This window comes from Phocoena sinus, chromosome 12, assembly GCF_008692025.1.
Source record: "Phocoena sinus isolate mPhoSin1 chromosome 12, mPhoSin1.pri, whole genome shotgun sequence".
NCBI lineage: Eukaryota > Metazoa > Chordata > Mammalia > Artiodactyla > Phocoenidae > Phocoena > Phocoena sinus.
The window spans coordinates 1,583,232-1,601,719 of NC_045774.1; the positions used below are offsets into that span (position 1 = coordinate 1,583,232).

General features: G+C 63.1%; 1 protein-coding gene across 1 annotated transcript in view; it reads left to right on the plus strand.

Moving 5' to 3' along the window:
* Positions 1–1,522: 1,522 nt before the first annotated feature.
* The window catches only part of FRMD1 (FERM domain containing 1), a 36,233-nt gene continuing 19,267 nt past the window's right edge, over positions 1,523–18,488 (plus strand). The window contains exons 1-2 of the mRNA XM_032651170.1: positions 1,523–1,785; positions 2,275–2,395. The gene's annotated coding sequence lies outside the window, so the exon portion shown is untranslated. The remainder of the gene's footprint in view (positions 1,786–2,274; positions 2,396–18,488) is intronic.

An 18,488-nucleotide genomic window follows, 5' to 3' on the forward strand; every position in this document is an offset into this window, starting at 1 on the left:
CTAAGATCACATAGCAAGAAAGTGACAAAGCCAGGTTTTGGACCCCACAGTCCAGCTCCAGAATCCACGTGCTTAGCCACTGTGTAAAACTTCCTCTGCCAGTTTTCACTTTGGGCTGATCACATGAGACAGTAGATAAAGCTGTTTGGAAAGGTGTAAATGTAAGGGCATAATTGAATAAATGTAAGGGCACAATTTATAACAGTTTGCTAATAAATTCATTTATTCAACAAGTTTCTGCCTGCCGACGAATGAGACTCACCCACGGAGTGTTGACTACATAGTGAAGGGCAAACGTGGACAGCAGGACACGGTGGATATTCTCTAGGCTGTGCAACAGGGGAAAGCCTTGTGCCCCCTTACCCGAGTTTTGATCTGTTCCAACCCTCACTGTCCTGCTCTATAAAATAGGAAGATTGGTCCCTGTCTTGCAGAATTCAGCATACTATTGAGTGCCCAGTAGATGGTTGGCATTATGAAAAATACCTTGTACCCAAATACAAGGCTCTCACCGTTGAGTGGGGTGGGGGGGAGACACCTGAAAAATCACACCGCAACTGAGTCTGTGAAATAATTGAGGTTTGCAGTACTGAGAGCGTCCCAAGGAAGCCATGAGTAAATGGAGTTGGGAACAGCTTTACCCCAGTTGTCGGTTTGAGTGTGACCCCGAGGTACGAACTTACTCACTGAACAAATAACCGTGAGCCGCCAGCCACTCTTCTAGGTGTTTGGGTCTCCGCAGCAAACAGAAATACCTGTCCTGGTGGGGGGACTTGATCAAAATGAAAGAGTAAATAAGGTAATATACTAGAAGCTGACACGAGCTATGAAGAAAAACAAAGCTGGGAACTGGTGAGGTTTAGGGTTCAGGACTGCTCCCTCGCAGCCCCTCCCAGGGCCCTGGGCCTACTTTTCTCTCGACATCATACCCCAGCCCTTCCTCGGGGTCCCGCGGCTGCATCAGCTTCGGGCCCCGCGGCACTAGAAACGGCGCGCATCCCTCCACGCGCGCGCCGGGCTCTCCCACTGCCGCCTCGCGCGCGTCCCACTGGTGGGTTCTGGGTCCCCCCGCAGGTCACCAGGTCCCTGGGCGCACCTCCGCTCGCCAGGCACCGCGCTCCGCGCTGTGCCTCCAGTGCAAGCGGGTGCGCGCTGGCTGGTGGAGGTCCGGCGGGACGTTTCCACCAGACACCACCGGTGCGCCCGGGCCCGTGCGAACGCCGGAGAATGGGACCCAAGGACCTTGCGACCCCGTGAGGCTGCACCCTCAGCAAGGTGCGACCCGGGATGCTCAAGCCCCGCGGCCGGGCCGTCCAGCTGGTCCGGCGGGGAGGGAGGGCCGCGGTGGTGGGGGGGTGAGGAAGGGCGGGGCTGGGAGAAAGGGGGAGAAGGCGGGGCGGGGGCGGGAGGAAGCGGGCAGTGGCTGGGGCGCCGGCCAATCCCGAGCCCGGGCACCTCCCCCTGGGGATCGTCCCCAACCGCCGCCCCCGCGGGTTCCAGCCTGACTGCAACCGAGCTGCGGCGACGTTTACTCCGCCGCCCCGGGACCCCGACCTGGACCCTCGCCCAGACCCTCACCCCGACCCGGATCCGGACCCCGATCCCGAACCGGAGCCGGACCCGGAGCCATACCCGGACCCTGACCCAGACCCGGACCCTCACCCCGACCCGGACCCCAACCCGAACCCAAATCCTGATCCCGATACGGACCCCGAAGCCCACCCAGACCCCGACCCGGACCCGGAACCGTGAACCCTGTCTGGACGCCGACTTTGATCCCCGCAGGTGAGCGTGTCAGTCTCCGCGGCGGGGGGCACCCCCTTCCTGCGACCCCGGCCCCGGCCCCTGCCGGGGGTCGCGGGCACCGGACCCGACGGCTGTCACCTCACCGCCGTCGCCTTTCCTGGTTTACGCCTCTAGGTCCCACCCAGAGACGAAGGTCAGGACCCTCCCCCGGGCCTGCTATCGCCCCTGGGCGGCTTCTTACTTAGAGACCCGGTCCGGGCCCAGGCTCTGCGCGGAGCGGTCCGGCGCGTCCCGGCCAGCCCTTCTAGAGGAAGCCCCCGGCGCCTCCGGCACCCCCGCCCCCCCCGGCCCCCTCCGGCACCCCCACCCTGCACTCCTTCCGCGGCTTCTCGCAGCCCCATCATCACCACACCCACACCCCACGTTGGCCCGTAATCCCGACTCAGTCCGGGGCTGCGGCGCTGGTCTGCATTGGCGGCGCGGCCTCCTTTATCCGCCCCCCGCCCCCCTCCCCGACTCTCCATCCAGGTGCGGCCTGAAACGTGGGCTTTCTGAGCTCCTTTGGAGAGGGCGCGACTCTGAACGTTGCCTGAGGCTGACCTGGAGGAGCCTGGAGGACCGGCAAAAGCACCGAGAGGGAGACACCCAGGTGAGGGGTACCTGCCTGCCTGCAGGGTATGGGATTCCCAGGGGGACTGGAACTTCCCAGGTCACAGGGTCGGGCTGTTCTGGGTGATTTGTGTGTGTGGAGGCGGGGGGGGGGGGGGGGGGGGGGGGGCGGGGCGGAGATGTTGGTGGCATTGGCGCAAGGCAACAAAACGACATTAGCTGTGAATCACCAAGTTGAGGGCATTCCTTGGTTTAGCAACGTGGCCACAGCCCCTCTCTTCTTCTCCCCAGAAAGGAAGGCTGGAGCAGAAAGCGGCTGGGGAGTGAGGAGGGGCTGCGGGGGAGGGGCTGCGGGGGAGGGGCTGCGGGGGAGGGGCTGAGGCCAGCGCTGGGGTCAGTGGGTGAGTGTGTCTTCTTCCACCTTCTGAGTTTCCTTGAAAGGCGAGCGGACTTCTCTAGGACGCTGCTGGTGGGGAGCTGGGCCTTTCCATCGGGAAGGGGGCTGCTGGCCACTTGGCCCTGAAACACCCCTGTCCCCGCTTTTCTGTGGAACCTCGGCCCCCTGCCTCCATCAAGTATGGATGAATGTGACTGAAGACAAAAAGGGATGTGTGTCCCGCGCCCACCCCCCCAGTCCCAGTGTCCTCCCAGCAGAGGCAGGCAGACAAAAGGAAGTGGGGGGAAGGCCCAGGCCAGGCCCCGCGGCTGTGCTTACCTGGGGGCCGGGGTGCGCAGGGCCAGCTGCTTGCTTGACACGAGGAGGCTCTAGAAGCCACGCCCCACGTGACATAGTTGTGTCCAGTTCATTCCCCTTGGACTTTCAAGGATCTTCTGGTGACCAGGTTGTGGTGACACGAGGGCACAGAGGCCCCAGCCTCCTGCTCACCTGGGTTAGGTTATTAAAGTGGTGGCCTTGTGGGCCCAGGTGGGCATTTTGTGGCAGCCCCTTCCTGGCCTCTGGGCACGGGCTGGATGGCTGGTGGGTATGTTGAGGTCCACGCCCCGACGGTGGGGCTGTAGGTGGCACGTGCGGGGCTGTGTGCGTGGCAGGGCCCTGTGGCCCCCAAGTGAAGAGTGGCTTTTCCGAGAGCAGCTGTCCTCGGGTGCCGATTCTCCCGGACTGCGGTCTGGCACCGAGCAGTCCCTGCAGTGAGCGAGAGACGTGAACCTGAACCTCAGGAGATCCTAGGCCTCCCAAGACCGGGAAGACAGGCCCGCTAGAACCTCAGCGTGGTTTTCAGCAGGACACGGCAAGGTTGGGTGGCCTGCCGGCTACTCAGAGGGCAGGGCCTGGTCGCCTGTCACCTCACCCCAGCCCCACTTTAGCCAGGACTGGTCTGCCCCACGGGGACTGTTTGGGGCACTCTGCCCTCCTCCTAACAGGGGCCTGCAGAGGGCCCCCATTTCCCCTCTTCTGGAAGCAGTAACTCCCCAGGAGCTTTAATCCGCCAGCCGTCGCTGCGCCATTTTACTCTTGAGAAGGGCGGGCTGAACGCCAGCCAGCCATGTTGACAAGGTGCAGGCCTTCGGGTTTCCTGGCTCGGCCACCTGATCCCGCCAGGAGGGCCGTTTGCGCATCTTCTTAGGCGTGGCTGCCCCCCCCGCCCTCCGCCCCGGCACAGGTGGCTGACAGTGCACAGATACGCCCTGTGCTCAGGGCGAGCAGAGCTGCTTCTTGACTCCTGGCCCGTTGGTTTCGAGGCCTCAGCCTTTTTAGGAAGGTGGTTGGTTTGGAAAAGTACAAGACTTGCCTCCACAGAATCGCTGGCTTCCTTAAAGTTTGAAGTGTCCCTGACGCAAAGACCAGGTGCTTTGTACTTGACAAGAACTGTGCCTTATTTCCGAAATGACTGGATTTTGAGGAGCTGGTCAGGTCTCTGCCGTGGCAGGACCGTGGGGCTGGGATGTTCTCAGATGACACCTGCTGTCTGAGGGCGGCTGTCACTCAGGAAAGCGTCGGAGTCACCTGAACCTTGTTCTCCCCCATCCTTAGAGCACACAGTGTGACCCAGGCACCTGGGCGCAGCTGAGGGTGGGTGCCAGCAGGGTGGGAACGTCTCTGACTACGGGAACCTTGCATCTCCCTGCACCCCTGCACTCAGCCCCCTCCCCAGTCCTGCACCCCTGGGCTCAGCCCCCTCCCCAGTCCTGCACCACTGGGCTCGGCCCCCTCCCCAGTCCGTGCACCCCTGGGCTCGGCCCCCTCCCCAGTCCGTGCACCCCTGGGCTCGGCCCCCTCCCCAGTCCGTGCACCCCTGGGCTCGGCCCCCTCCCCAGTCCGTGCACCCCTGGGCTCGGCCCCCTCCCCAGTCCCTGCACCCCTGGGCTCGGCCCCTTCCCCAGTCCCTGCACCCCTGGGCTCGGCCCCCTCCCCAGTCCTGCACCCCTGGGCTCGGCCCCTTCCCCAGTCCCTGCACCCCTGGGCTCGGCCCCCTCCCCAGTCCTGCACCCCTGGGCTCGGCCCCCTCCCCAGTCCCTGCACCCCTGGGCTCGGCCCCCTCCCCAGTCCTGCACCCCTGGGCTCGGCCCCTCCCCAGTCCTGCACCCTGGGCTGGGCACCCCTCAGCCTGCAGTCCACACCCCCCTGTGCCCCAGTCCTGCACCCCTGGGCTCGGCCCCCTCCCCAGTCCTGCACCCCTGGGCTCGGCCCCCTCCCCAGTCCTGCACCCCTGGGCTCGGCCCCCTCCCCAGTCCTGCACCCTGGGCTGGGCACCCCTCAGCCTGCAGTCCACACCCCCCTGTGCCCCAGTCCTGCACCCTGGGCTGGGCCCCCTCAGCCTGCAGTCCACACCCCCCTGTGCCCCTGCTGGGAAGCCCGGCGGGAGGCTGGTGGATCAGTCAGCGAGGCGACTCAGTGAGCAAGTGCGAGAGCGACTGTGGCCGTCACGACACAGATGTGTGGACGGGGTGGGGAAAGGGGGCCGCGCGCCCTACACCAGTGTCAGCGCCCCAGGGACCCCGCCCTCTGCTCCCCACACAAGCCCAGACGCGGCCTGCGTGACCGTGCTCCCTGTCCTGTCTACAGAGCACGACAGGGCCCGACACCTGAGGCTCCCTTCTCTAGGCACCCGTGGAGGGACCCCTGGCGGCAATGGCAGCGGCCCCTCTGGGCGGGTCTGGGTGGCCGCTGGTTCCCGGGGCACCGCCTGCACGCACGGGCCTGACTCTGATGCTGACATTAAGCTTCTGTCATCACCAAGGGGGTCGTTATTCCAGTTACTTCGCTCGACAACATAATGGATCAGGAAGCAGAGAGGTTTACAGGGTGCCCGCGGGCCCCAGGGCCCCAAACCCTGGCGGAAGGACACCTAGAGTGTGATCCTGACAGCGCGGCACATGCAGGAGGGAGGCTGAGCGCCGGCAGGACGAGCCCTGAGGCCGCGGTGCCTGCCTGTGCGCCTGGATGCCCAGGGGACCCTGCCCTTGGCCGTTTTCTCCTCGTCCCCTGAGGCCACGGCCAAGACGCCCTGTTGGCGCCTCCCTCCCAGCCCCACCAGACAGGAAGAAAAGTCTGGGGGGAGCGGGTGAAAGTCAGTCCTTTCTTGGAGGGGATCTTCACAGGTGCATGCCCTGTGCCACGAGTCGAGCCCCTGCCAGGACACAGGGCTGAGCGGACCTGCCTCTGCTCTTGTAGAAGAAGCCACGGGTGACCCTGCAGCTTGTCCTCTGCTCCCAAGAGAGGGACGTGGCCCTGGGCTTCTCATGCGTGGGCACCGGGCAGCTGGGCCCAGGGGCAGCGAAGCAGCCGGGCACAGACCTGCCCTAGGAAGTGTGGGGCGCAGCACGGGAGACCAGCCCGAGGACACGGGGGGCACAGAGGTCTGGCACACAGGAGTCCACGTGCCCGGGGAGATACAGGGTCGGTGCCAGGTGGCTGGCGGCCAGAGCCCAGTGGACGGTAGGAAGGGGCCTTGGCCTGAGGTAGCGCATCCCAGGCAGAGGGAACGGCACTCGGGACGGCGCAGAGGTGGGGTCCCCAAGGTGGGGGGACCCTGAGGTGGGGAGCCCGTGCGGGCCGTGGTGGGAAGGCCCCGTAGAATTCTGGACGCAGAGAAGGTGAGGGGCTGGGCAGGAGAGGAGGAGGTGGAGGACGACAGAGGCCGGCCGCTGCGCCAAGTCAGGGGGAGACGTCCTGAGGGGCAGGGGTGCCTTTGGAGGACTTGCCCTGGGCAGGCGACAGGCGCATCCCACCCTGTTTCCAGATGTCTGTCTGGGCAGCTGTGAGGAGAGGGAGGGAGGGAGGGAGGGGCGGCAGGGGAGCAGGCTGCTTTGTTGGCCCAAGCGGGACACGTGGGCGGCACAGGCCAGGCTGGTGGGAGGAGAAAGGAGGGAAACGCCAGCGCGTGGCGCAGGGCAGAGAGGAGGTGGGACGGGTCTGCTTCCCTGGACCCGGCAGGCGGGGTGCCCTGGAAGGGAGGAGGGCAGAGGACCGTGCAGGAGCCCCCCACCTGCCCATGTGTTTTCCGCAGGGTGTCACCAGGATGCAGGAATGTGGGTTTAGATAAATAGAGTGGGTGTGGAACATGGGGGTTTAGTCGTGGCTCTCCAGGAGAGAGCTGCATTTTGAGGGGCTGGATAGCGACTGAGTGGCGGGCAGGTCTGAAATCCATGGGGCGGGCCAGGTGGCAGGGCTGCAGACCCAGAAAGAGCTGACGCTGCAACTCGAGTCGAAGGCCGTCTGGAGGAGAATGGCCTCCTCCAGGGACCTCAGTCTTTCCTCAAGGCCTTGGACCACTTGCGTGCGGCCCGCCCACACTGCAGAGGCTCACCGGCTTTACTTAAGTCAGCTGTTTAGACCATAACTTCACCCCAAAACCCCCTCCAAGCAGCTGGACACCAGCTACGTGGCCCAGCCAGGCGGACACACAAGGGCTGGGCAGCCACGAGGCCGCACGTGGTTCTCTAGGCTGGGCACGGGCCTGTGGGCCCCTTTCGGGTGCTGGGGCCCTGGAGTCTCAGGAGCGGCCAGCTAACTCGTGACTGGGACCCCGATAAGTAAAGTTTTCCCCCGAGCCCTAGCGCACGCTCCCAACGCGGGAACAGCGATTTCAGGGAGCGGCGCTCACCGCGACCCACCCAGCTTTGCCCTTGGCTGGTTCGCAGGCTCGGGAGTTTCCTGGGTGGCATTTGAAGTTGGCTCCGTACGTGGAGGGCGGGAGAGACCAGGAAAGAGTCAGACACCTGGGCGGCAGGTGCAAGTTTACTAAGCAGGGGCTTGGGTGCGACGCCCGTCTCGGGCACCCCGCCCGCCAGAGTCTCAAGTTCACACGGAGGCCCTGACGGTCTGGCTGAGTTCACCTCCAGAGGGCCTCAGCTGCGGCTCTGACGCTGCCTCTCCTGCGGGGACCAGCGGCAGAGCCTGCGTCCGAAGGCGGGTATGGAGCGTCTGGGTCCGGCTGGTGGTCAGCCGGTGGTCACGTTCTCTCGATGGCCGCCTCCACCGTGGGGCGTCCGCTGGAGGCCTCGCGCTTCCTCCGGGCCAACACGCATGTGTGACCCTGATCACAGGTGAAACGTGCTCCTCCGGGGCCGTGGTCGATGAGCCAGTGCAGCCCTGGGGGCCGGCAGGCAGGGGCTGGGACTCGGGGCGGGGGCACCAGGCTGCTGGCCGAACCCCTCCCAGCAGCCCCGCAAGCCACGTGCTGGGTGCAGCATGAAAGGTGATGGAGACCCTTCGGGGGCCCCCGTGTAGGAAGCCTCTGCTTCCCCAGGAGGTGCCCCCCGCTGTGGGCCTCAGGCCACTGCTCCGTGAGGTAGGGCCCTGGACCCTCCCCAGTCTGGGGACCTCTGTGTCCTGGGCTGACTTTGCCTTCGAACGCGCAGGGGTCCCGGAGCTCACCCTCCAGGCAGAGGGAGCACCGGGCAGTGCACACCTGCAGCAGGGTCAGGGCCCCAGGCCAGAGCAGGCCCCTCCCCCCCGTACCCCTCCCCACCCCCCCCCCACCCCCCCCCCCGCCCGCGCTCCCATAACCTGAGGAAGGTCTGGGAAGCTCGCAGGCAGCAGCCACTCCCCGCACCCACCAGGGCCCCCCCCACCGCCGCCCGGGGTCCACACTGCGTCAGGCCTGCCCCGTGCCACCTGGGCACGTCCTCGGGCCACATGAGGCCCCATCGGCGGAGTGGACGCCCACTCATGTCGGTGCTGGAGCCCCCACTCGGGCATCTGTCCATCTTCCCGCATCCGCGCCTTTCCCAGAGCTCTTGCCAGGTGACTAGTTAACCAGATAAGCTGGTCCCTGACAGGGGCGCTCCCCTGGCCCCCCAGGACGCTCTGCCCCCACGGCCTCCCTTGCCTCCTCCCAGGGTGCCTCTCCCCCAGAGCCCCGATGCTCCTGAGGTCTGAGCGGCTCTCTCTCAGCTTCGAGGGGTTTTGCCGTTGGGATTCGTCCTTTGGGTTCTGGAAAGAGAGGACGTTTACTGGTGCTGGACCCTGAGACCGGGCTCTGGGGTGGGTGTCTGTGCCCCGCCCACACGTGGAGCGCCCTCGGAAAATACCCAGGGTTTGGAAAAACCATTCCTGCGCCCTGGGAAGTAGGATCATAGGGCTGTCGGCTTCGGATAACTGGTCACCACACCCGCCATTTCCCGCCCACCACGGCTTTGCCCTTAAACCAGCGCTGTTTCATGAATAATGGTGCGTGTTTCAAACTGGAACTGTTGGTTTGATGCTGTTGGTTTGAAGTTGGTGTGTATTTGAAATCGTTCTCGATTCTTTGCCATTAACAGCAACTTGGATCAGTAATGTCTTTGGAGACGCGCGCTATGCAGAGGCTCCCGCCCTGGCTCTTCCCTGGTCTCCCGAAAGCAGGCACCGAGCGCGGCTTCTCCGCTGGGCCTGGGCTGCTGCAGGGGCCGGGAGCTGGGTGTTCCGGGGCTCCGTATGACAAGTGTCAGGACCCGCACACCCTCAGCAGCAGGAGGACGAGCAGAAGAGCCGGGCGTCGGAGCCGCGAGCCCAGCGGGCTGGGCACCCCGTCTGTGGCCAGCCTGCCTGCACAGGCCCAGTGTCCTGGCGCCCAGGGGAACGGGCCCAAAGTCGCCTGGAGCTTGGGCCGGTCTGGCCTGAGGCTCAGCCTTTCCTCAATACCGTGCTTTCCTGGCTGCGGACTCAGGTTTTCGTTCCACTTCTCAGCCTTCGACAGCTCTCAGCAGGGGGCGCCGCTGCCTCGGCGGAAGGGTCCCCCTGGGGAGTCATGCAGCGGGGAGAGGCTGACGTGGGCGTCTCTGTGCCGCGTGCCGGGCCTTCTGCCTGCGTGCGGGAGCTAGGTCTGCGGTTTTCTTGCTGCTCAGGACCCCGTCTATAAGCTTCCACCCCTGGCTTGTAAACTCATAACGTGAAGTCGAGAAGAAGCAGCCGCCGTCCCCTTTCACTAGAGCAGTCTTGTTCATTCTCTCTGGAATCGCAGGACGCCTCATTTCCTGCTGCAGGGGCTGGGGAGGCTCTGCCCCTTTGTGCACCTCGGGGAGGTCTGCACTCAGGACTTCTCTGGTCCAGAGCGAGCCAGGGCCCCTCAGAACACACGGAGGACCCGCCCGGGCATCTGGGCCGGGAGGCCCCTGGCCTGGCTAGCCCTGTGGAGGCAGGGTGAGAGCCCACCGGCCGGGTGTCTCGGTTCTGGTCTCGGTGATTGGTTCTGTTCCTGGGCGCTTCTCTTGTCCCTTTTGTCTTACGGGATGGCGTATAGAAAAGCGTTTGCAAAAGTTTAAAGTGTAAATATACAGAGGTGAAATGTAAAATGCATTATATTTAAAGAAAGTATGAAAGTGCAAATGTGAGGTCTCAGCCAGGCTCCCCGGAGGTGGAACCTTGCTGGGAAGGGGCAGGAGGCCGTGACAGGCGAAGGTCAGGCTCTGCTGAGCAGGGAGGGGTTCAAGGACTCCTGAGTGGGAGGGGTTAGCTAGCTCGGCAAGGTCCCTTGCCAGCAAGTGGCTGGTGAGGACACACGTCTGTAGAGCACACGCACCTCTTACACTGAACGAGGGGCGCTGAGGTCACAGCACACGACACATGAGACAACAGCCTCGTTTCACTCCACCCGCCAACAAGAGGAGCTTATCTGGTGGATCCCCCAGCCCCAGAACTCAGCTTCCTAAGCGAAGAAAAAGAAAGTTCTGGAAGAGCAACACTTTAGGTGGCTGTTCCGAGAGTCTCATCATGAGGGAGGGTCCAGATTACGTGAATTCCACTCCCAACACGTGCCATTAACAGCATCTCCAAAGACTTCCAAAGACCTTTTGGCCTCCGAATGCCCTGGTGTGCTTCTCCAGACCTGAGAACCCAATGGAGGTTCTGAGAAAAGCCTCAGTCCATCTTGGTTTACATTTCTCGGGTACTGCTGTGACCTTGAGCAGATGGAAACCTTGGGGTTGGTCCAGGGAACCTGAGCCACCTTGTAAAAGTCAGACAGACCTATAAACTTGGAAGGATCCTTGTCAGGGTCTACAGTGACACTTCCGCTTAGGAAATGGGTTTGGTCGTGGCCAAGTGTAATACCAAGTGCGCTGGTCCACCGCCACTGACAGGGCTTCTCTTCAGGCCAGGAGAAGGGGGCGGGGGGTGGTATGTGGGATGACCGGATGGCCATGACCTTGAGTTCTCAAGGAGGGGGGACGTGTGATGGCCACGGCCTTGAGTTCTGAAGGGGACACATGCCAAGGTCCAGGGGCTTGAAGGCCAAGGTAAGTTTCAGGACTCCGGTCTCTCCTTGGTGGGAGGTGTGCGCCGTTCTCGGGCTTTGAGCTGGAGTGCGTGATCTGCCCCGTGTTTTAGCAAGAATTGGGGGCTGAGATGTTAAGAGCACAAGGCTGGGGGCTGAGAGAGGAGACTTTGGGAGCCCCTGCGCTAGTCCAGGCTAAAGATGAGAGGGTGTGGACCAGGCAGTGGCGGGGGGGCGTGGCCGGAAGGTGCTGGGCGTGGTTGGATGATAAAACCGTGAGGATTTGCTACCATCTGGACTTGGGGTGGGAGAAGAAAGAAACCAGGCCACTCCCAAGCCTGCTGTCCAGAGCAGAGGGCAGGAGGGACGGAGCGCCGTGGCTGAGGGGCTGTTTTTGTTTCCCAGGGACTCGGGCAGCACCTGGCAGCTCGTCTGTGGGCTCAGCGGACTCCTCCCGGATCAATGAAGGGATGGATTCCGCCAAGCACGGGGGTGACCTGCCCCACGCTGCCCGGCCGGCACTGCGGGTGCCGCGACCTTCTGTCTTGGCCGAGGTCCTCATGCCTGTTTCAGGGCAGAGTCCTGCCTTCAGGTGAGCAGGGCTGCTGTGGCCGGGTCTGCGTTTGGGTCTCCGCAGCCCGCACGGGACCCTCAGAGGCCTCGGGCGGGTCTCCCCCGCGCGGGTGAGATGCGCTGCCCCGTGTGTAGAGGATTCAAAAGCAGTAATAAAACGCACTGGACAGGTCTGCTTTCCTGTCGCCATCCACGGCGAGTGGCAGCCGCACACCCCCTCCGCGTGGGGTGGGCCGTCCCCACCTCGCCTCTCTGCCCCGCGCCCGCCAGGTCGCTTAGCACAGGGTCTGTGGAGGTGCGGAGACTCGGGGACCCCTCCCCACGTCACCCCGCTGCCAGTGGCCAGTCCGGGGTGGAACCCATAGCCTGGCGCCGGCGTCAGCACCTTCCCTGCCCCGCGCGGCCTCCCAGGGGAGACAGCCCCAGCGTGTGGCCCTGGCACCTGGACAGCCTTTTGCCAAAATCCACTGTACTTTCCAAAGCATGTCTTTCTGCTGAGCTGCAGCTCCAGCGTCCCTGTGCGTCAGAGCAGTGGGACAGCGTGGGCTCCCAGCGAGGGTAGGCGCTTACCCAGAAGAGCTGGCAGGCAGGCCTCGAGGGGCAGAAACGAGTCACCCAGCAGCAGACACACAAATACATCACAGGCACCTTGCTTTGGACCACTCACAATTGGGAAGAAGTCAGCTTCGCTAGACGGGGTCGAAGGCAGGAGCTCCTGCAACTGAGCTGCGTGCACGGCCGCCCGCTGGCCAGGGCTGCAAGCGTGGGTGCTGAGCTGTTCCCCAAAGCCCTTGCCCCCTGCTCCACACGGCCGGGCAAAGTGCCACCTGTGCACAGCCAGCTTCGTTCTTCTGGGCGTGTTGGGGGCATAGGGGCTCTAATTCCTAAGTTCACAGTCATGGCAAGTTCCGCACAGAGAGGAGGCTTCGTTCTTCTGGGCGCGTTGGGGGCATAGGGGCTCTAATTCCTAAGTTCACAGTCATGGCAAGTTCCGCAGAGAGGAGGCTTCGTTCTTCTGGGCGTGTTGGGGGCATAGGGGCTCTAATTCCTAAGTTCACAGTCATGGCAAGTTCCGCACAGAGAGGAGGCTGGCGGGGAGGGAAATCCAAGAATCTGCTCTAGGAGCAGAAGGGGTAAATGGGAGCTGGGGGTGGGGCCTGGGCCACTGCCCAGCTGTAATAAATGGCCGAGTCCTGTCCTTTCCTGCACTCCCTCCTCCCATCCTGGGTCGCCCCAGAGCAAGACTGAGGGTTGATGCAGGGCAACCCCAGGGCTCCTCTGCCGACCTTACGGAGCTGGTGACAGCGACAGGAGGTTACAGCTGGAGCAGCAGAGCCCCACGTCCCCAACTGGAACAAGCCCCAGTTTGCCCAGCCAAGTACCAGCTGCAGCCTCTGCACGAGCACCCAGCTCCTCCAGCCTCAGTGCTCTTATCCCTGCAATGGGAACAAGGAGGTCCTTGCCCCCAGCTTGTCATAAGATGGGGGTGCCCATCAGCGTGACTCAGAGGCAGCTCTCCCCAGGGACACCCCAGCCCTGCCGTCCTGCGGCGGCAGGGGTGGTTTCTGCAAACACCAAATTCCGTCCACCGCCAACACCCTCCATCTGTCTGTGACCCACGCTCCCTGCCCCGTTCCCAATTTCCAAGTCTGTGCTCTGCGTACACAATTTAAAGCCCTGTGCAGGAGGGGTGAAGGGCCCCAGGGGCGACGGGGCCACCGTCCCACCCACAGGGGAGACCCTACCAAAATGGAGGGGCTACAAGGACAGTGTCTTGTTTCACCCCTTTAAGTGACGTGACCCGAGGAGAGCGGACATTAGGGGGAAAGTAACTGAGGGCCTCAGGACCGCTCCCCCCACGCCGGCCCCCAGCTGTCCCGTTCTATGCCTCAGAGGGGTTGGGCTTAGGGTTCCCCCCCTTGCTTGCTGGCAGGAGCCCCGCTGGTGCGCGCATCCAGCGCTCTGGGAAGCGGCTCTCACAGTGAGAGGGGAGATGAGACCCAACTCAGTGGTGGGAATGCCGGGTGAGATGGAAAATGGGGGTAGGGATGTGCTCCAGGGCGGCTCAGGGGACTGTGACCAGAGATGCTGGGACGGGCAGTCCCCCCAGCACCCGCTCCCCTGAAATAACACAGTCCCAGCTGGGGGGGGGAGGGGAGGGGAGGTCCGAGGCAGCTGCAGGAAGACGGGGGGCGGGGCCTGAGCAGGAGGTGAGGGGTTGGGAGGATGACAGGAGGGCGCAGTGAGCACACCACCACAGGCTCCATCCAGGACTGGGGCCCCGGCTGGGGTCGAGGTTCACCCCTAACGGCAGGGAGCCCTCTTTTCCTAACTGATGTGACCTTTACATTCTTCCTGATGTTCAAAGTTACCCCCATCCACCGTGCCAGGTGGAGATTTCGAGTGATACGCTGTTCTGGGGAGGTGGTGTCTGGAGGGGGAGGGGCGCTGGGCGGCTGGGAGCCATGGAAGGTCAGGGAGCAGGTTTGCTGGAGCAGCTGCAGCCCCCCTGCGTTTCCCACACCCCGTTGTCATGGTCTTCAGGGCCGGGCCACGCATCCCTTGTTCTCTACAGAAGACTCGAAACCTTCGCCGGAGTTCCTGCAAATGACAAGCGTCCTCCAGGACAGGCTTCCTGCCTCAGCCTCACATCAGCTTCCTCAGCACCCCGCGCAGCCTCGGAGCGCACGTCTGCCGCCCCCCTGGGCCCCGCAGGCTTGCGCGACACGCGGGTTCCCTGCGTTCGTTCACAGGCACCGCTGACCACAGCCGTGTGTGCGTCGGTCCTGGGAGGACAGGGCCCCGTCCCCCGCCCCCTGCCCAGTGGGACCTTAGCTGTGGCCTCACTCCCAGCCCTAGCGTCCAGCCCCCTAAGATCAAAGGCGGCTCTGCAGCCCCGTCTGCGCGTGATCAGCGCGTAGCCGTGGTCTCTGCTGGAGGGTGACCGTCCCCCACGTCAGCCCTGTAATGGAGGCGGGAGCTGCGGAGGCGAAATCTCATGGGGCTGCTCGCACCTCCTTTCCGTGGACTCAAGCCCTTGGCAGGAATGAGCTCGCCTCGACCTCGTGGTGGGCACCACCCTGTCGCAGGGGCCCCGCTCCCCCTCAGACGGGGAGAAACGAGGCTCTGGCCCCAGGGACTGCCTCTCAGGTTCGAGACCTTGTGTCCCTCTGCCTTGCAGAGCTGGGTCCCAGGAGGCTGCTTTGTTTCTGCAGGGCTGTGCACTGTCGTGATCCAAAGGGCACAGTGACTGGAGCTGGGACTGACGCAGAGGGAGGGTGTGGCTCCTGTGGGGGGGGGGGAGCGTTTCCTGGGGGCGGGGCACGGGGATGGCTTCTTGGGGCCGGGACAAGCGCAGTCTGTTTCCGGGGAGCCTTGCTGGTGCGGGGCACCGCACACCTCCACCCACGCTCCCCCTTCCTGCGGGCTTCGTCCTCCTGCAGCCCACGGGAAGGGGCAGCGCGTTCAGGGCATGTTGTGAGCACTTGCTGCCTTGGGCTTTCTTAATCCAGGGGTTATGAGGTTTTCACACTCGGGAAGCACAAACACAGCACGCATCCCAGCCCGGTGCGCAGATTTAAGGAATCTTTGCTACACACATCGCTCCGATATTTCCTACTCAGCTCCATTCCCGGCCCGGTGATGGTGGCAGCTGCAGTGTGACGGGCTTGTTTTTTTTTTTTTTTTTTTTTTGCGGTACGCGGGCCTCTCACTGTTGTGGCCTCTCCCGTTGCGGAGCACAGGCTGCGGACGCGCAGGCTCAGCGGCCATGGCTCACGGGCCCAGCCGCTCCGCGGCATGTGGGATCTTCCCAGACCGGGGCACGAGCCCGTGTCCCCTGCACCGGCAGGCGGACTCTCAACCACTGCGCCACCAGGGAAGCCCGACGGGCTTGTTTTAATCTGACGTCCGTAGGGGCTGGTGGTCCTGGGACAGGCTGTTTCCCGGGGGAAGAAGCAGAGGCCTGAAATAGAAGTTTCCTTCAAATCTTGCCAAGGCAAATTGAACACGTGAGCCAGCTGACCTCACCAGCCACCGTAGTCCTTTCTGGGGCTGCCGGCTGGCCCCCCCTCACCTGCTGCTTGGGCTGAAGGTCCCCGGGCACCCCCTGTCCTCATCCCCTCCACAGGGCTTCAGGGCAAGTGTGGGAGACCCTGGCTTAGGGAGTCTTGAAAATAAAGTGTCACACGTAACACATGAGTTGATTTATATTGAAGACTGGGAAGGGCTCGGGTTTCACAGAAGAGGTGTTTCACTCTGCTGCCCCCCAGTGTGTCCCCCTGGGGGCCGGGCGCCGGCGGACTTCCTGCTGCCAGTCCCCATCCTAGTGTGGGCGTCCATACCTGCTGACCCCGAACTCCGGGGCCCAAATGGGCCCCCAGCCATGTCCACGCCCCACACGGTCGGCCCTTACGTGTTCCCATGCCTCAGCAAATTCTTCCAGATCCATCTCTGCGCCCAGGGACGCGGGGACAGGGCAGCCCCTCCCACGATCTGACAGTTTCACTGTCCTTCCTGCCGTGCTTCTCAGATGCCTTTACTGTTCGGGTTAATTCATTTATTTAATTTCTTGTTCAACTAGGTTGGCTAATTTTCTGACTTCATAGAATTTTGTTCGCTATGATTCATTTCTCTGAAGTAGAAACCATTCTGTGAGAACACACGAGAAAGGCACACATCCCTGAGATACACTTCTCTGCCCCAAGTTCTCGTTTTCGTGCCTCCTCTTCCTGAGAGCTGCGTGGACACTAAAAACGCAAGTGCCCCACAGATGGGCAGTTGACTCGGGAGCTTTGTTGCACTGGCATCAGGGCCAGGGAGTGAGCCCAGAAGCAGGTTCCCTCGCTCACAGCAGCTCCCCGGCTGGACTGGGGGACCGGGCAGGAGCTGCAGTGCCAGGGCGAGTTACTGGGTGGCTTGGTTTTAGAGAGTTGCGTGAGAGGGACATCGGAGCACAGCCTGGGGGAAGCGGTCTCCAGTGAGTGCTGGGAGGTCCCTCCCCAGGGGCCGGGGGCCTGGTGCTCCTGTAGCTGTGGTGGGCCTGACCCTTGTCCCACTGTGTCTGCTAATGCGGTCCCTCGGCCCCCTTCCTTTCTTTGCCTGTCACCATCGTGTCCCTGGATCTTAGCCTGAGAGTAGGGCCCAGAGGCGCCCTCCGATGTGCTGTGTGAAGCCTGTGGGTGGCAGGTGAGCCCGGGTGGGTGCGGGGGCGTGGGGGGGGGCGGTGCCAGCACTTGCTGTTGGGGCTACTCCCCGCAGGGCGTCGCTTTGGAACCCTGGCCAGCTGTCAGCTGGAGGAAAAGCCCCTGGCGCACCAAGGGGTGGACGATGGGCTTGCACGCCGCCCCGCACCCTGCTCTTGGGCCCTGGGTTTTAATGGAGGTCAAGAGGTGGAGCGGGCGGCAGACGCAGCACAGCCCGCCCGCGTGGGCAGCAGGCAGAGCTCCAGCCGCCTAGCCTCTCCCCTGGGCCGGCTCTTCTCAGCCCCACAGGCACCCGGGCCCTGGACACCCGCGGGGCGACCCTCCAGTGTCTCCGTCACCGGGCTGGCGCTGTGAGGGGTCCTCAGTTCCCGTCGCCCAGCAGAGGCACCTCGGGGACCCCCCAGCGCTCCGCACCCACCTGCAACTCCCGACGGCAGTCAGACCCCTGCGCTTCCCCAAACGCTGACGTCTGTCATTCCTGAGTGCGGGAGTCACCCTGGACGTGTCCGTGCGAATGAGCACTTGTCACGTGACTCTGGGGGGGTTCTTAGAGACACTGTAGCCCGGGGCCCTGCACAGCATTTGGTTCTCTGTGCCTCACGTTCCCTACGGATAAAATGAGCAAAATACGCTGCATCTGGCCAACCGCCTTTTCAGGAAAGGTGACAATAAAAGAAGCACTTTAAGAAGCGGTGTGAGAACGGCCCAGGGTGGCTGGGCTGGGCTGGGCTCTTCACTGGACGCCGGATGGGTCAGGCCGGAGGCGCACCAGAGGGGGCGGGCAAAGTGCACGTGGGCGCGTAGCGGGGGCGGAAGGCAGGCGGGCCTCCCCTCCCCGACCGCTAACTAAGCAGCTCGACCCCTGAACTCCCTAAAATGGGCCATTGCGGCCATCAGAACTGGCTCCGTAAAGGGCAGGCGAGGCACGCGGGGAAGGGTCCACACGCGGTACTGATGGTGCAGGAGAGCCTGTCATCAGGGCACTCACACGTGCACACGCCCGTGTGCACACTCACACGTGGCACACGCACGCACACACACACACACACACACCTGCTGGAAGGGGCATTTCCGGCTTCTGTGCCATCGACCGATGACTTTTTGTCGTTTTCTACGATTTTATAACATGTATTTTAGTAGCCTTATTGAGGTAGGATTTACATACTGTAAAGTACGTTCATTTTCAGTGAACAATTGAGTGAGTTTTGGTAAACTTACGACTGTGCAGCCTCCACCGTCTGACTGTGGCACGTCCCCACGCCGTGTGCAGGCTCCTCCCCCCAGGCATCGCACACCTGCTTCCTGTCTCTGTGGATGTTGCCCCTTCTGGACATTTCATAGAATCATGTAAGATGCGTTCTTTGGGTCGGCATGACTGACGTTTGTCCACCTACCAGTATTCCGCTCCCTTTTATTGCTGAATGGTTTTCCTGTGATGTTTTGTGACACCTGCTCTTTATGGGCTTATGGTTCAGAAGCTTCATTTCTAGAACATTCTTGGCAGGTCCATCTCATGCTAGAGGATGCTTTCTCTCATCCAGAGAAAGGCAGGCTGCACAGAGAAGGGATCCCGGGGCAGCAGCCCTCAGGAGGGCCCAGTGCAGGGGTGGCCCGCCCCCCAGACCCAGAACCACAGACCCTCAGCAGGTGGCCGCTCCCCACCTGAGCACCCACCCGGCTCAGAAGACGTGAGTGGTTT